The sequence below is a fragment of the Giraffa tippelskirchi genome, chromosome 8 (assembly GCF_054371585.1).
Source record: "Giraffa tippelskirchi isolate mGirTip1 chromosome 8, T2T-mGirTip1v1.2.pri, whole genome shotgun sequence".
NCBI lineage: Eukaryota > Metazoa > Chordata > Mammalia > Artiodactyla > Giraffidae > Giraffa > Giraffa tippelskirchi.
The window spans coordinates 18,629,865-18,646,904 of record NC_137282.1 but is presented as its reverse complement, the minus strand read 5'-3'; the positions used below and the strand labels follow the sequence as shown (position 1 = coordinate 18,646,904).

The 17,040-nt window shown below is 45.4% G+C and overlaps 1 long non-coding RNA gene across 1 annotated transcript; it reads left to right on the top strand.

The window, feature by feature from the left end:
• The first annotated feature begins 1,484 nt into the window (after window positions 1-1,484).
• On the top strand, window positions 1,485-16,549 carry LOC145516376 (uncharacterized). Its single transcript, XR_014061330.1, has 3 exons — window positions 1,485-1,739; window positions 4,247-4,458; window positions 15,759-16,549. It is a non-coding gene; the product is annotated as an uncharacterized LOC145516376 (long non-coding RNA).
• The last annotated feature ends 491 nt before the right edge of the window (window positions 16,550-17,040 follow it).

Below are 17,040 nucleotides of genomic sequence, written 5' to 3'. Positions count from 1 at the left end.
TTGGTTTCTTGATGTCTTTTTTTAATAATGAATTGATTTTTTCCTTACAATAGGGAGAAATTTAAGTTTAAAAGAGTCATACTCGACGCAAGCATCTTAGACATGACCTGGATCAGTCCTGTCGCTTCAGAGATGAGAGACTAAAAGCAAAATCAAGATTTTCACCATGTCACACAGAGGGTCAGGACTGAGACTGCTGACTCCCCATCCTCTCGTGTAACAACCCCCTTTACATCTGGCTTCCAGACCTGCTCTAAAGCTGTTGGTACACAGGCTGGCCGCTGTGTGTTCAGTCACATCCGGGTAAGTGACTAACCTCTGGACCCAGGCCTCCTCCCACTCCTCGACGTTCCACCCTTGCATTTCTTTAGCAGATGCTGCAAAGGGCAGTCCCAGGGGCCTCCTCCTGAGCTATCCAGCAGCCTAGACTCTGGCCTCCTCCCCAGCTTGCAGCACGCGGCTGCTTGGCCAGTTCACCCCCATCTAATGCTCCCGCCTCCCCTTTTCCCTCTGGTCCCGTTACGACCACTCTTTCCCTGGAGCCTCTTCTCCCTCCTAACCTGGATGCAGACGGAACCCCAGGCTTCAGCAATAACCCCGAGTCAGAGAATTCTCCTCCTTTCTTTCAAGCTCCACCCTCTCTTCTGAGCTCTACATAAGCATTCCCACATTAATATCCACCCACCAACCCCACACTTCAAACCCAATAATCCCAATGAGCATGTGGTCTTCCATTCCCACCTCGCTCCGTCCCTGACTTTCCATTTCCATACCAGCATCGCCTTTACACCGCACCTGACCTAGAAACCTGACACTCATCTTCTCTCCTTCTATTTTGGCCCCGGCTCCAATTAGCTTCAGAATCCTTCCTGTAGGTCCTACCTTTGTCGTGCTTCTCAAAGCAGCCCACTCTTTCTATTCTTGCTGCCACGATTCTATTTCTGGCACGATAGCCATAATCTTCCTGCATCCAGACATCCTCCCACTCAATCTATTCTGCAGACTGTTCTAGAACTGTCTTCCTTAAAACCCAGATATGATCAGAAACTTTATTGTTCAGTAATCGTTAATGACTTGACAGTGTTCACCAGAGCCAATTTGAATTCCTGAGCATGGTTGTGTTAGTCAAGATTCTTCAGAGACACAGTATCAATAGGATTTATATACACACACACACACACACATACATGTATATATATATATATAGAGAGAGAGAGAGAGAGAGAGACAGAAAGAGATTTATTAAAAGGAATCATCAGATGACTCAGTGGTAAAGAATCCATCTGCCAATACAGGAGATGCAAGAGACTCGGGTTCGACCCCTGGGTTGGGAAGATGCCCTGGAGGAGGAAATGGCAACCCACTCCAGTATTCTTGCCTGGAGAGAGTAGCCTGGCAGGCTACTGTCTATGGGGTCACAAAGAGTTGGACATGACTGAGCACATACACATACACCCATGCAGGCTTCTAGAACACTCTGTGCTAGGCACTGTGCTATACGCTTTCCCATTACTACATGGACACCAAGTCCAGCAACTTCAAAGTCATAAATAGAAATGGTGATGTGTGTGCATGCGTGTTCTAACATTTTCAACCTACAGCCAAAGAAAACCAGAACTAAGTGGATTTTCTTCAAGTTGCATGTTTAAAAGGAACACTGAGCAATTAAGAATCAAACTGATTATGGGAATTATTCATAACTAACATTTTTGAGCACTTGCTGTGTGCCCGTCACTGGGGTGAGTGTTTACAAGCATTGACTTACTTAAATGTCACAAGAAACCCATGAGTCATTGTTATGGTTCATTTACAAAAGACAAACCTAAAGGCTAAAGAGGTCAAGTGCCTTGTCCAGTGTCAGAGACTCTGAGGTCACAAAGCTGAACAGGAGCTCAAGTGGGTCCGATCTTCAAGCCCCTATACTTGCTCTTCACGTTCTTCTGCTTATTAGCAACAGCCTGCAAGAGGGGCCAGCGAGTGCATGACTCCATCTCCTTCTCCCCACACAACTTCATTTTCCTGTTTGCATGACACCAAGGGACTAGAAATCACATACCTTAAGTATAAAGCATGGGGTTCTTATTTTAATGGCAATTTTTGCTTTGATAGTGTTTATGGAAGACATCGTGACAAGCTAGTACCAAGGTCTAGTGTTTGAATGTACTTGCATTGGCAGGGATCTTGGTCTAATCTGAAGCCATGAGGGGTCTCCCCTCAGATCTCAGAACTTTTCCTCGCATTCTCTCCCTGAACTCTCACCGTGACCTGGAAAGCTATTACCATACTTATCGTTAAAAATAAGTAAACTACATTATAGTAGTGTGTAAATGTTAATCCTAATGTATCCCTCCCCACCTTTCCCCTTTGGTAACCATAAGTTTGTTTTCTCTGTCTTTCTGAGTCTCTGTTTTGCAAATAAGTTCACTTGTATTGTTTTTAGACATCTCATATAAATGACATTATACGCTATTTCTCTTTCACTGTCTGGCTTGCTTCACTGAGTATGAAAATCTCTAGGTTCATCCATGTTGCTGCAAATGGCATTATTTCATTCTTTTTTAAGGCTGAGTAATAGCACAGGGGACTATACTCAAAATTTTGTAATAACCTATAAGGAAAAGAATCTGAATAAGAATATATATGTATGTCTGTACAATTGAATCACTGTACACCTGAAACTAACATAACACTGTAAATCAACTATACATCAATAAGATAAGTAAACAAATAAACTGCAGTTCATCGAGTTAGGAACTGTCCAAGATCATACTCCCTGTAAGTGGTCCATTTTTTGACAGCTCCATGTTGCCTCTTAATAACACCACTTATTCTTGAATATAAGTCATCCTCTGACAGATCTCACTGTCCAGAGTTTTTCACGGTATTGCTCACAGTTACTGGACTAGAACCACATAAAATGGTCACCGCACAGGATTGTTAATAGCAGAGGATTTGCTGAATCCAGGGGTATTCCCAGGATACAGAATAGCTTTGCTGAGGCATTTCTGCGTGAAAGGATTTGCTGTCATATGATTTCACCTGAACGTTTAGCCATTACTGCAAATTCTGCTTCAAAGAGAGGGTCTAACTTAACAAGCTGCTGTGGCAGCTGCTCCTCTGCAGCAGCTAGCATTCCAGAGCAAACCAGAGATGAAAGGAGCCGCTCTTTGGATTTAGAGATAGAGAAGGCAAGCTTGGGACCCAGATAGCAATCTACCTGCCCTTTCCCAGAGGGTGATGTGTGGTGAAACAGGCAGCCTCTGTGATCCCTGGTCACTCGTGCCCACCTGGCTGTCATACCAGAAGGGAGAGTCACAGCCTGGGAGGACAGACCAGACTTTCCAGGAACCAAAATCACCAGCCAGGTTTGATGGGACAACCACAGTCCACATCAGGAGAGCTGGGGAGGGGACTGAGAAGGTTTAGGAGCCTCTAATCACACTCTAGATGCCCTCGGGCAAACTTCCAGACACCCCTTCCATCAAAACTGCTCACCCAGAGAAAATGACCAATGACAAGCAGCCCACAGTCAGACCACATGACAGCAAAATGATCCCAGGTGCAAGAGGGGCGATGGCTATGCAAACAGTCAGCACTCAGCGCCATGCGATGAGGCACAGTGTGGAGGTGGCAAAGGATTCCCCACCAGCACGCGCACACACACACACACACACACACACACACAACTCTCTCTCTCTCTCTCTCTCTCTCTCTCTCCTTATGTCATGGTTACCAAGGCAACCCAACATGAGTCATCAGATCTCAAGGTGGATTAGCAGAGTGGGAGAGAGGCTTTTGTTTGTTAAAAGCTTTCCCCTTCTTTCCTCTTAATAGCTTGGTCTGATGTTGATATCTGAGTAACTCTTTTACTCTCAGAAATCCTAAAATCACTATATTGAGCCTGTTTCATCTTAGAAAGCAATCAACATAATTTTTTTTTCATAGTGGGTCAGGTTGGGAAAGCCAGGGCTTAGTAATTATGCTGCAATTGGCAGATTTGAAATGATTACTGGACCTATTAGGGTGGCGACTTAGAAATCGTATCCCCTCTGCTCTGAGGGTCAGCACTATGGCCCCGGAGGCCCACGAAGCATCTGGCCTTATCAGAGAAGCCTACTCTCCTAGCATCTGAGCCAGCAGGCTCTGCCAGGGCACAGAATGGTCCTTGGGGACACAGCTTGCCTGTGGACTTTCTATTTTGGACCCTGAACGTCTGCACAGTTCATTTTCTATGCTTGCTCAACAGGAAGGTCTTCCCAGGAACACATCCTGACTTTATCAAGAGCAGAAATAAGTCAGCGGAGAAAACGATACGACAAGTTGTGAGGGTAAAGCACAATGTAGGAGAATATGTCCTCTGTCCTGGCCCGATATTCTGTCTGGATCTACTCAGAAAGCCCCAGAGAAGCATCTTGTGACTTATTTGGAGGCAGGCCCTTTGCCAAGTGGAAAAGACAGGTACAAGTTACTGGACTTGACCCGTATAATAAGGCTTTCCCCCAACACGATATGGTTCAAATCACCCATGAGTAATTCTTGGGTGAAAGCAAGGGCTTTGAACTCAATGAAGGAAGAAAGATGGTGGCCAAAGTGCCAGGAAACTCATGTTTTCCCTCCCTTCCTCCTTAGCTCAAAGATCCCCTGGGCCTTCCTCCCACATGGGTCTTAATTTAAGGCCTGAATTAGGTTTTGTTAAGGTAGAGGTCCCTGACCTGGTGAAGTTGAGCTGAAGGTAACTAACTGCTCTTTGATGACAAGACAAAAGAAGCCCAAACAATTCCATGTCAGCTCATCTCTCCCCACCGACGATGTAAAGAGCAGCCATCAAGACTTTCCGTCATCGACTGTAGCAAAAAGCCTAAATGGGACCAGGGAAAGTACTTCTCTAGCAAGGATTCCTGCTGTGGAATCTGTAGGCACTAGAGGAGTAAAATATTGTTTCCACAGGGCTGGGGTGAGGGGTGAGCTTTATTTTACAGACTGTTTCAGATAGTTTTCATTTTTATAAACTTTCATCCCTAGCTTCCAAGGATATCACAGGCCAGCAAATACTTCCCTGGGTCTACATACAGCAGAGCTGTCTCCCAGGGCGTGTAATGAGAGAAGGCAAACCTTTGCTTACGTTAATATCCATGACACCTACAAGCACGTTCCTATGCAGTCTAGGCTGGAATGACGGGCTCTGTCATGGTTCTCATCAGCTTCCCCTGTGCTGTTCTCACCAGCCCTGCCCTAGGTCTCTCCTAGACCTAACAGCAAAGTAACTGCTCAATCCTTGGGCTGTTCTGTGGAGCTGGACCAAAGCCATGCTAACTGACCTAGTTTTACTGGCAGGTAGCATCTGGAAGATTTTTTTTTAATTAATTAATTTTTATTTTTGGTTGCACTGGGTCTTTGTTACCATGCTTGATCTTTCTCTAGTTGCAGCCAGTAGGGGCGACTCTACATTGAGGTTCATGGGCTTCTTATTGCCGTGGCTTCTCTTGTTGCTGAGCACAGGCTCTAGGGCATGTGGGCATCAGTAGTTGTGGCTCAGTAGCTGGGGCATGCGAACTTAGATGTTCCTCTGCACGTGGAATCTTCCTGGACCAGGGATTGAACCCGTGTCCCCTGCACTGGCAGGCAGATTCTTTTTTTTTTTTTTTTTAATTTATTTATTTTAATTGGAGGCTAATTACTTTACAATATTACGGTGGTTTTTGCCATACATTGACATGAATGAGCCGTGGGTGTACATGTGTCCCCCTGTCCCGAACCCCCCTCCCACCTCCCTCCCCACCCCATCCCTCTGGGTTGTCTCAGTGCACCAGCTTTGAGTGCCCTGCTTCATGCGTCAAACTTGGACTGGTGGTCTATTTCACATATGGTAATATACATGTTTCAATGCTATTCTCTCAAATCATCCCACCCTCACCTTCTCCCACAGAGTCCAAAACTCTGTTCTTTACATCTGTTTCTCTTTTGCTGTCTCGCATATAGGGTTGTTGTTACCATCTTTCTAAATTCCATATATAGCATTAATATACTGTATTGGTGTTTTTGTTTCTGACTTACTTCACTCTGTATAATAGGCTCCAGTTTCATCCATCTCATTAGAACTGATTCAAATGCTCTCTTTTTTTATAGCTGAGTAATATTTCATTGTGTATATGTACCACAACTTTCTTATCCATTCATCTGCCAATGGACATCTAGGTTGCTTCCATGTCCTAGCTATTATAAACAGTGCTGGCAGGCAGATTCTTATCCACTGTATCACCAGGGAAGTCCCAGAAGATTTTATAAAGGGATTTTTAGAGATGAACCCATCCCATCTCAATTCAGATGAGGAAAATGGGGCCCTGAGAGGTGAAGTGACTTGCCCCAGGTCACACAGCACCCAGGTAGCAGAGACAAGAGGTTGAGCTTCTTGGTTTCGAATTGTAGTTCTTAGCACTCCACCTTAGAGAGGTCTGAAGGGAAGGAGGCTTCTTCAAATCCCCTCCTCTAGTCTTCTCCACCTGATTTTTTTCCTCCTTTTTACTATTGAATTATAGTTGATGTACAGTATTATATAAGTTACAAGTGTACAACATAGTGATTCATAATTTTTAAAGATTATACTCCATCTATAGTTCTTATAAAATATTGGCTATATTCCCTGTGTTGTACAATATATCCTTGTAGCTTATTTTATACCTAATAGTTTGTTATCCCCTCACCGAAGTTGCCCCTCCTCCTTCTGATTTAATATTTATTAATTTAAAAACCTACCTGATTATTATTAACAACAACAGAGATATATTTGGGGATAGGAGAGCAATATTTTCAACCACCAAACCTTGAGTATAAATTAAGAGATCTTAAGAGAATGGAGGTCCCTGGATGGTGGGAGATCCCAGGGTACAGAGATAGCCATGGGCCCCATAAGGAGCCTAATAAGAAAGGGCAAAGATCCCCGAAGACAAGTACCACCAATATCATAGGTAGCTTCCCAACTCTGAATAAAGAGAGTGGTGGAAAACATCCAGAACTCGTGGCTAGACTACATCCATAGAACCAGCTCCTCATCTCCAAGGAGACTGAGTGATCAGTCTTTGTTTTGCTTCCCGTTGACCTTGGACTGACCCTCAGGAGGTGTGAGCTGCAAGCCTCCGGTCTACTGAAGGGCACTGTCACACCACTGAGGGGGAATTAGATGACCTGCGTCATCTGAAGCCACCTGCTGCTGCCCTTGGCTTCATTCTGTTTCATTCACACGGGCTCCCAGTGTCCCGACATTTCCCATTCATAGCTGTTCTCACCAGCCTCATTCTCTCCCTCTTTGAAAAGGTCTCTTATAACCACCTCTGAATCAAAAACAAAAACGCTTATCTTATGCTTATCCTAACATGGTGAAAAATAGCAATTAATCTGAGCCCAATTATCTGAAGGCTGCAATAGGTGGATTTTTGTGGTTATTATCACATTCAATTTTCAGAAGAGGAATCATTCCATCTTGTGAATCATCTGAAACTATTCTGCTCTGCAAAAACCCCGCTAAGTCACAAAACAATGTCAATGGTACATTTTCATCCCTTCCCATCTGTGTCAGAATTAGGCAACATGCTGTCATTCCACTCACATAGAACATCAGATTCCTAAGGCCAAGTTGCCTTGGCTACTTAATTTCTGAACTCATTGACAATGCCCTTGACATTGGTGTAGCTGGAATAATTCCAACAGGGAGGTTCCTGGTTGGGAAACTTACTTCCTGTTGGAGTGGCTGTGATTTCCTTGACCTGCCTTTCTTCCTAGCCTGCCTGCTCCCAACCTCTAAGTGTGATGCTCAGAAACTGGTACCTGGCACAGATATTCTTAGCTTTGCCCCAGGCCCTAAACCCAATTGGTTCCTCCCACTTACATGATTTATCTCACTTTGGTGGAGATACAGGAGTTACTTTCCTGTAACTTCTGACTGTTCTTCTCTTCTATACCTTAAAGAGCCTCTTCTCATGCTGAACCTGCCTCCAGGCTCTTTCTGGAATTACCTATTTCTTTCTCAACTCTGTCCATCAGCACACTGCTAAGTGATTCTTCCCCAAATGGCAGCTTGGCCAGGGGGGTCCTTTTTGAATGCCTCTCTCTCAAAGCCAAGACAGAAGAGTAAGGATGTTTAAACATTTGTGGGGGGGGTTGGGGAGAAGAAAGGAGACTCAGTGCTCGGCAGAGCCTAAGGGGAAAGATTGAATGAAGCTCAGTTATTTCTAGAAGGAAGTCAGAACTGGGTGCTGAGTTGAGAAATAATTATAGTGTCACTCTCTCAGTGTTTACATGCCTGCTGATGACCTTGCGTTATAGGCTCCACTCCGATACTCAGCTCTGGTTTCTGGAAGGCTCTCTAGCAGCCAGAGTTTGTATCCACATGCAGCCTACATTCCAAAAAAGAATGCCTTCATACTGGTATCAGACCACACAGGTGTAACTTTGTGTATTAGATATGATGCTATGATTTTTTAAAAGGTATCATAGATTCAATTTTTGGCTGTGGATAGATGGCATAGATGGCAAACATGGGGAAACAATGGAAACAGTGAGAGACTTTACATTTTTGGGCTCCAAAATCACTGCAGGTGGTGACTGCAGCCATGAAATTAAAAGACGCTTGCTCTTTGGAAGAAAAGCTCTGGCCAACCTAGACAGCATATTAAAAAGCAGAGACATTACTCTGCCAACAAAGGTCCATCTAGTCAAAGCTATGGTTTTTCCAGTAGTCAAGTATGGATGTAAGAGTTGGACCTTAATGAAAGCTGAGTGCTGAAGAATTGATGCCTTTGAACTGTGGTGTTGGAGGAGACTTTTGAGAGTCCCTTGGACTGCAAGGAGATCCAACCAGACCATCCTAAAAGACATCAGTCCTGAATATTCATTGGAAGGAATGATGCTGAGCTGAAACTCCAATACTTTAGCCACCCGATTCAAAGAACTGATTCATTTGAAAAGACCCTGATGCTGGGAAAGATTGAAGGCGGGAGGAAAAGAGGATGACAGAGGATGAGATGTTGGATGGCATCACCAACTCGATGGACATGAGTTTGAGAAAGCTCCGGGAGTTGGTGATGGACAGGGAAATCTGGTGTGCTGCAGTCCATGGGGTCGCAAAGAGTTGGACATGACTGAGTGACTGAACTGAAGGCTGTGGAGCATGTAATAAAATGGGCAGGCTCAGAGTCAGGTTAAACTGGATTCTGGAGCAGACACTGAATAAATATATGTGTGGCTTTGGACCAATTATTTTAATTCTCTGAAATTTCAATTCCCCTATCAGTAAAATGTGATTAAAAATTAAAAAGTGATTTATACAGTTGTGTAGATTACTTTAAAGTTAACAACAACAACAGGAGAAAAGAATTAAGGTCTGAAGAGCACTTTGTGTGTGTGTGTGTGTGTGTGTGTGTGTCAGGCTCTATTTTCAGGCACGTTCCCTGGGGGCTCAGATGGTAAAGAATCCGCCTGCAATGCGGAAGACCTGGGCTGGAAGATCCTCTGGAGGAGGGCATGGCAACCCACTCCAGTAGTCTTGTCTGAAGAATTCCATGGACAGAGGAGCCTGGCGGGCTACAGTCCATGGAGTCACAAAGAGTAGGACATGACTGAAGCAACTTAGCATGCACTCATCACTAATCTTAAAACGTTATTATTAACTATTATTAAAATCAGTGCTATGATTATCTTCATTTTATAGATGAGTAAACTGAGACACAGAGCAATGAAGTAACTTGCCCATTGTCTGGCAATACCCTTAGGTCCTGGTGATCTTGGAAGGGATAGGCACACAGGGGAAACCTGCTCTTGATTGAGACTGGGGTACTGGGTTCCAGACTCTCAGGCTTTTCCCTGAGAGGAGAAAGGCAATCAAGTGCTTGTGAGGCTTTGCCTGGATTCCTGGGAAGAGGAACTTTTCAAGACACGGGAGAGTTTATGCTATCCATGGTGGGTCCCTGGGACCACACCCGAATTTATGCTCATAGGATGACTACTGGTAAACCCCTAGCTAGTTTTAGGACAGGGGTTGGCCAGGCTGGAAAGACCACCCATGAGATTAGAGGATTGGGGTGGCATGGGGAGGATCTGGAGATTTGAGTTCAATCACATGGCCAATGATTCAACTAATCATGCCAACATAATAAAAACTCCCATGAATGTTTTGGACACCAAGGCTTGTTAGTTATCCTACAATGATGTTTCAGGACGGTGATGCAGCTTGGGGACCTGGAAGCTTCACTTTAAGGACTCTCCAGACTTCCTCACATACATCTGTTCTTTTGGCTGGTCTTAATCTGCATCTTTTATAAAAAGACTACAGTCATAAAAATAGCACTTCCCTGAGTTTGATGAGTCATTCTCCTGAACTATCAAACCTGAGAGGGGAGTGGGAAGCCCCCAGATTTGTAGCCAGTTGTTCAGAAGTGGGGGTGGCCTGGGAAACCCAGAGCTTTGACTCAGTCTCAAGTGAGGGGGAGTCGCCTGGGGGACTGTGCCCCCAAACTATGAATTCTGTATTAGTTCTGGTACTTAGTGTCAGAATGGCACTGTGGCAGGAAAAGGAATGCCCAGCCCCACGAGGCTATGCCGGGACAGGGAAGCGGTGAGAGGGCAATGGGACAGCGGGATCTCGTGTTTTATTTTTTAAGGATCCTCTCCCCCCAACTTGGCCTCTCTAAGCATTGTCCTGTCCTGTATCCTCCACTTAACAGCTCTCCACTTCCACTGCCACAGTTTAGAGGACCTGTCTGACACACAGAAACAGCTTCTCAAAAACAGCCTTTTCTTATTCATAAGCCTCAGTTATCTGCTGACAGTGAAGAAAAAAAAATTGAGCAGATTAAATTGTTCACCATGATCCATCCCATACCTACCTTTATACTCTCTTCCAAGGACCTCACATACCTAACACAGGTGCATGCAAGGCTTTTCAAACAGGACAAAGTCCTCTCTCCTGAGTTTGGACAAGGTGTGGTTCTGCCCAGTGGTCTTTCTCAGTCCTTAGAGTTTCATGATAAAGCAGAAAGAGCGTCAAATTGGAGACAAGCGCCTTGAGTCTAGTCCTCTCTGGCGCCATGCATCCCCTGGAGGGTGGGGTAGGTGAGTGGGACCAGGGGCTTGTCAGGTCCCACCCTAATCATCCAGGGTTCAAAGCCAGTGGGGAAATAAATGAAATGTAAACCTAGAATTGGGGAAACCCAACCAAACAGACTGAAGAAGAATCAGGTCTGAAGGGCACACCGTTGCCAAGGCTCACTGCAGGTGTCCAAGAGAGCAAAGGTTGACAGCTCCTGCTACTCTGGGCTTCTCACATGCATCCCACAGAATCCATCTGGGTGGACTGGGAAGGGGGGAGAAGCCAGCACTTCGAGCTGGGAAAGCCTGTGGCTGAGGAGGTCAGACAGGAAGGTCCCCGTGCTGACGTCTCTCTCACCAGTCACTTGTGTCAATCACCACACCCTCTGAGGTGTTAGCGTCCAGACACTCCAAACTAACTGCTGCCTTGAAACAACAGAAGGCATCTGAACGAACTGGCAACACAGGAGAGCACGCAGTGGGTATCTCAGGAGCTGAGTCACAACGATGCCTTCTAGTTCTGGACTGATGAGGGGAGAAATAATAAAGAAGAAAAGACCTGTGCTTCCCTGGTGGCTCAGAGGTAAAGAACACTTGCCAAGGCAGGAGGCACAGGTTCGATCCCTGGCCTGGGAAGAGCCCACGTGCCATGGAGCAACTAAGCCCATATGTCACAGCTATTGAGCCTGTGCTCTAGAGCTTGGGAACCACAACTGCTGAGCCCACGAGCCACAACTACTGAAGCCCGCATACCCTAGAGCCCTCGCTGCACAACAAGAGAAGCCAGCACAATAAGAAGCCCATGCACCACAATGAGAGTGTAGCCCCTGCTCTCCGCAACTAGAGAAAAGCCCCAGTAGCAACGAAGACTCAGAACACTCAAAAATAAATAAATTAAAATTTTAAATTATTTTTTAAAAAGAAGTAAAAACCTACTGTCTCTTTCACCTCCCTCCTTCTTCTCTCAAACCCTACTCTCTTGTCTATTTGTTATTAAAGCTCTCATTTAAAATTACTCTTTTCTCCACATTGTTGTCCAATAAACCAAACATATTAGAGTGCTGTGATCTTTGAATGTTCTTCCAAAGCCTGCTATGGACCCGTATTTGCCAATATTCATGAAGCCAGTAAATGTTAGCTCCTCCAAAGCAGGATTTTGCTGTTGTTTAGTTGCGAAGTCATGCCTGACTCTGCGACCCCATAGACTGTAGCCTGCCAGGCTCCTCTGTCCATGAGATTCTCCAGGCAAGAATACTGGAATGGACTGCCATTTCCTTCTCCAGGGGATCTTCCCAACCCAGGGATCGAACCCAGGTCTCCTGCATTGCAGGCAGATTCTTTACCATCTGAGCCACCAGGGAAGCCCAAGAATATTGGAATGGGTAGCCTATCCCTTCTCCAGGGGATCTTCCTGACCCAGGGATTGAGCCTGCCTCTCCTGCAGCTCTTGCATTAGCAGGTGGATTCTTACCACTGAGCCACTGCGGAAGCCCAAAGCAGGTTTGAGTTAGTCCAAAAATGAAGATTTACAGTGAGCAAATCTCACTAAAATGTTACCACAACCCCAAATTTAAGCCAAACAGACACAACCCCTGTGCCCCTGTCCCACAAATCTAAGCCTTCTGTGGAAGCAAACACCTATTTCGGGAGAAATTATGGAAGCAAGAGAGAGATGGATGGCAGCTGCTGAAAATCATATCAGAGCCATTTCCAAGTATCCAAGATGACCACTGGCTGTATCGATTAGATAATGACAAGAAGATCTGGTTTGAGTCCAAAAAGCAAAGCTACTCAGAGAAGACAGAGGGAAGAAGGAGTACTTAATTTTTATGAACCTGTTGGCTGGTGCTTGATATTCATATTTCAGGTTGTCAATCTTTTTCTTTATTTTAAACTCAAAATGAAGAACTATCCCTGGCTATGGTCCCAGTAAGAGCGTGTGGCATTTTCATCTACTGCCCCCTCCTCCACACCCGTCTAGTTACTGGCAGCCCAGCATCTGAACTGCTCTTGTCAAGCCACTGCAAGTTCAATTTTGGAAACGTGTCCTCATTTCCAGGACTAAACCAAATCAACACATTGCTAAATACCAGCGCTCTTTTTCTTAGGCAACAGTACACGGGGTCTACCTTAGGGGCCATGAATAGATCTGGACAACGGCCCTGCCTGAAGCAATCTTCTGTTTTCCCCTCTATCTTGCCTCACCACCCCCAGTTTCTCGGTTGAGTCTACGGTTTGGTTGCTAGGTCAGCAGAAGGTGAATGGCTTCCTGCGTGGGTGAGACAGAGCGATTGCAAAATGTATATCTTGCCTCAACTCAGCAAATGGTGCCCCAGCTGTCAGGGGTACACGGCATACTGGAGGCTCTGATTCAGGAGGGAGCTCGAGGTGAATTGCATTGTCAGGCGCAGGATTAAACGATGGGGGTGGGGGTCGGCAGCTCCCTCGCTACCCTGTCTTTCTCTCAAAGTGGATCTATTCCAGTGGCAGGCATTAGAACAAACGTTTCCTAGTGGAATCATGGGGTATTAATTTGGAAGGCGTTGTATGGACTAGCCTTTACTCGTTAGAGATAAGAGATCTGAGATCCAGAGAAGGCAGGGCAGTGTGGTGTTGTGTGGTTTTTTTTTTTTTTTTTTGGTGGTGGTGGTGTAGGGAGGGTGGCTACTGCATGAAAAGGATCTAATGTGACCAACGAAATAGTGCTGACATTTCTCAAGAAAATGGCTAATTGAATTGTGAACATAAAATAGTCTTCACAGTGCATGAGAGAGAAAGATTCAAATCCTACAGTCAGAGAAATGCAAAGTACTGAAATGACCTGCATTAGTCGTCTCACATTGCCAACAACCTTACTCCAGTCATGAAGCAACGTGCTAAGGTGGGGCAATATTGATGGCTCCCTCTCTACCTGGAAGCTTGCAGGGTTAGCTCATCTTGAACCATATGCAATCATTAATTCATCTGATAAAAGCATATTAACCAGTCTTCCCTGGTTGCCCAGTGGTTAGGAATCTGCCTGCCATTGCAGGCGACATGGGTTTGATCCCTTGTCTGGGAAGATTCTACATGCTGTGGAGCAACTGGGTCCCTGCCCCTCAGCTACTGAGCCTGTGCTGTAGAGCTCGGGAGCCAAAACCACTAAGTCCATGTGCCGTAACTACTGAAGCCTGAGCACCCTAGAGCCTGTGCTCTGCAACAAGAGAAGACCCTTCGATGAGAAGTCCACGCACCGCAACTAGAGAGCAGCTCCCGCTCACTGCAGCTAGAGAAAATAAAAAATAAAGAAAGCTTTTTAAAAAGTAAAACATAAAAATATCAACACAAAGTCTATTAGACAAATAGCCCTGATTTAAAAAAAAAAATTAATCACCTACTATGTGACAGAGTCTAGGGATAAAAATGTCGGTAAAACATTATATCTACCTTCAAAACCTTCCAGTCATGAAAACATTTTTTATTCAATGTCAGAAACTCAAAGAAATTTATTACAATAAAGAAATTTCACCTACAAGACAATCAATGGCTTCCACACATGGCTCAGTTTTCTGCTTCCATGTTTGATAAGAGCCAATAGCCATCAAAGTCACATAAAATTATTATAAATGGTAGACATTTATTTTCAGACCTTAAATGATGGGAAGCAGTAGTAAGTATCAGTTGTGTAGCATTTTATGTGTGCAAAGTGCTTTACTGTCATATTTTATGGCTTGTTCTACATAATAGCTGTGTGTGAGATGGGTTGAAACAGCCTCTATTTGAGAGTTAGGAGAGAGCAGCCATCACCAAATATATCAATGTCCTCTTTGAATGTTATTTGGCTTGGGGTTTGATAAAAGGTCATCATATGTTTTAATTTCTTGGAATTTGCATTCCACATGTTTAGATTCAGTTCGCACAGTCTTTTTATAACAGTTCAGATTCAGAGCTCAGATTCTGAACTGCACAGGTCACATTATGTGCAGCAGCCAAGATGAGCCATGGCAGGCCTGACCCAACCCTCTCAGCCTTCATCATGATCAATAGCTTTTACCATACTTCCACTGGAATTCCATTTCATTCTCCCCATCACTTACCCTCCAAGGTCACAGGAACTGTCCCTGGTCTCCACCCTGTCTCCTTCCAAGTAAGTGGTCCTTGGGGTGGTCCTTGTTGGCCTCTCACCACCCAGCTTTTGGTCCCTCTTCCTCAGGCATTGAAGTCACAACAGAGCCACTGTGGACCAGCTAGTGGTGGGGGTGGGGTGGAGGAGTGGGGGGTGGAATCCAGATCATCCTTTTTTTTCCCCCAAGTCCATCCTTTGCATTGTTGGGGGGTGGGGGGTGGTCAGGAGAATGCCCCCTTCCCAAGCTTTTAGTATGTGCTGAGCTTTCTTTCTGAGGCAGGAGGGTGAGGCCTGGAATGGTGAGTGAGGTCCCTATATCAAACGGTTTGGTGGGCACAAGACTGAGTGCTTGGTTTTAGGTTTTATTTTTTTATGAACGTCCAGATCTGTTTACCCCTGCCCTCCCAGACTCGTGTGTCCTGTTGGAAATGTTACTGGACCAGCTCTGGTAACGAATGAGCGGTTCCGTTCCCAATCCCTATGACTAGAGTAGAACTTTGCGGAAACAGGTGTAGACTGTTGACAAGTCTTGGAAACTCTTATTAACTCTTTTGTTTCCTCTTTCCATTCCTAGCAGTGTGATCACCTTGGGGACAGATCTGCTGGTCAAGAGGGACCCTCCCCTGCCTGTGAGGAGCACACAGTCTGGTGGGGATTTCAGAGACACCAATGGGCAATTGCCAATCAAGGTTGCTGTTCCCACGAGAGTGCTGGGAGCAATGGAGCAGAAGAGATGGACACCTGCCTCAGGTCTGGGAAATCAAGGAGGGCTTCCAAGAGGAAGTAGCCCCAGGGCTCTGTGTTTTGGAGTTAGACTGGAAAGGCTGTCTTTGGCTTGGGAAAAACTTGGAGTCTAGAGAGCCAAGAAGGGCCAAGAGTGTGGCCCAGGGGAAAGGGAGTGGAGACTGTCTTTATGCTCCAGGCATTAAGGAAAGGGTGGAAGGACTAGCTTTCCTTTGCTTTGCCATGACCCAGACACGTTCAGGGATAAGAAGTACCTTTGATTCACCCCCTGCAGCATTTCTCTTGACATATGATGGGCAAGGTTCAGATCCAGCAAAAATACTTGCCCCTACAAAGCCTAAGAGGATAGGATGGGCTCCTTTTCAATCACTGCTGACAAACACCACAGCTAATCTTGGTGCTGAGGGGGAAGGAGTTCAGGAAAGGGAATCAGGAAACAGCTCTTTGTTTCATCAGGTGCGTGGCCTCAGTCTGTCACTGGGCCACTCTGGACCTCAGTGCCTCATTTAACTTATTGGATCAGTAGTACCTGGCCTACTCATTCAACAGTTTGTTGGGAAGATCAAGTCATAATAAATATGAGAGGCTTAAGATAAATAAAGACTTCCCTGGTGGCTCAGATGGTAAAGCGTCTGCCTACAATGCGGGAGACCCAGGTTTGATCCTTGGGTCAGGAAGATCCTCTGCAGAAGGAAATGGCAACCCACTGCAGTACTCTTGCCTGGGAAATCCCATGGATGGAGGAGCGTGGTAGACTACAGTCCATGGGGTCACAAAGAGTCGAACACGACTGAGCGACTTCACTTTCACCTTCACTTAAGATAAATAAAAGTCAAGCCCAGGAATGTATCCAGTGTTGTTCTGCGATGTTCATTTGCTTCTGCTTCTAGGTTAGTATTCTCCTCACCCGTCTGAGGGTCTTGGGTGCCCCCTCATTTAGCTCACCCACTGCCAGACACCACCCTCCACTTATCCAACTCCATCAACAGCTGCTAATCATGTGGCCATGGCTAAGTCATTCCAGACCTTGACCCAGGTCATCACTGACACCATCAAAGTATTCAAGCAGCCCCTTCACTTCAAAGCCCATAAGCCCATATTCCCCAAGTCTC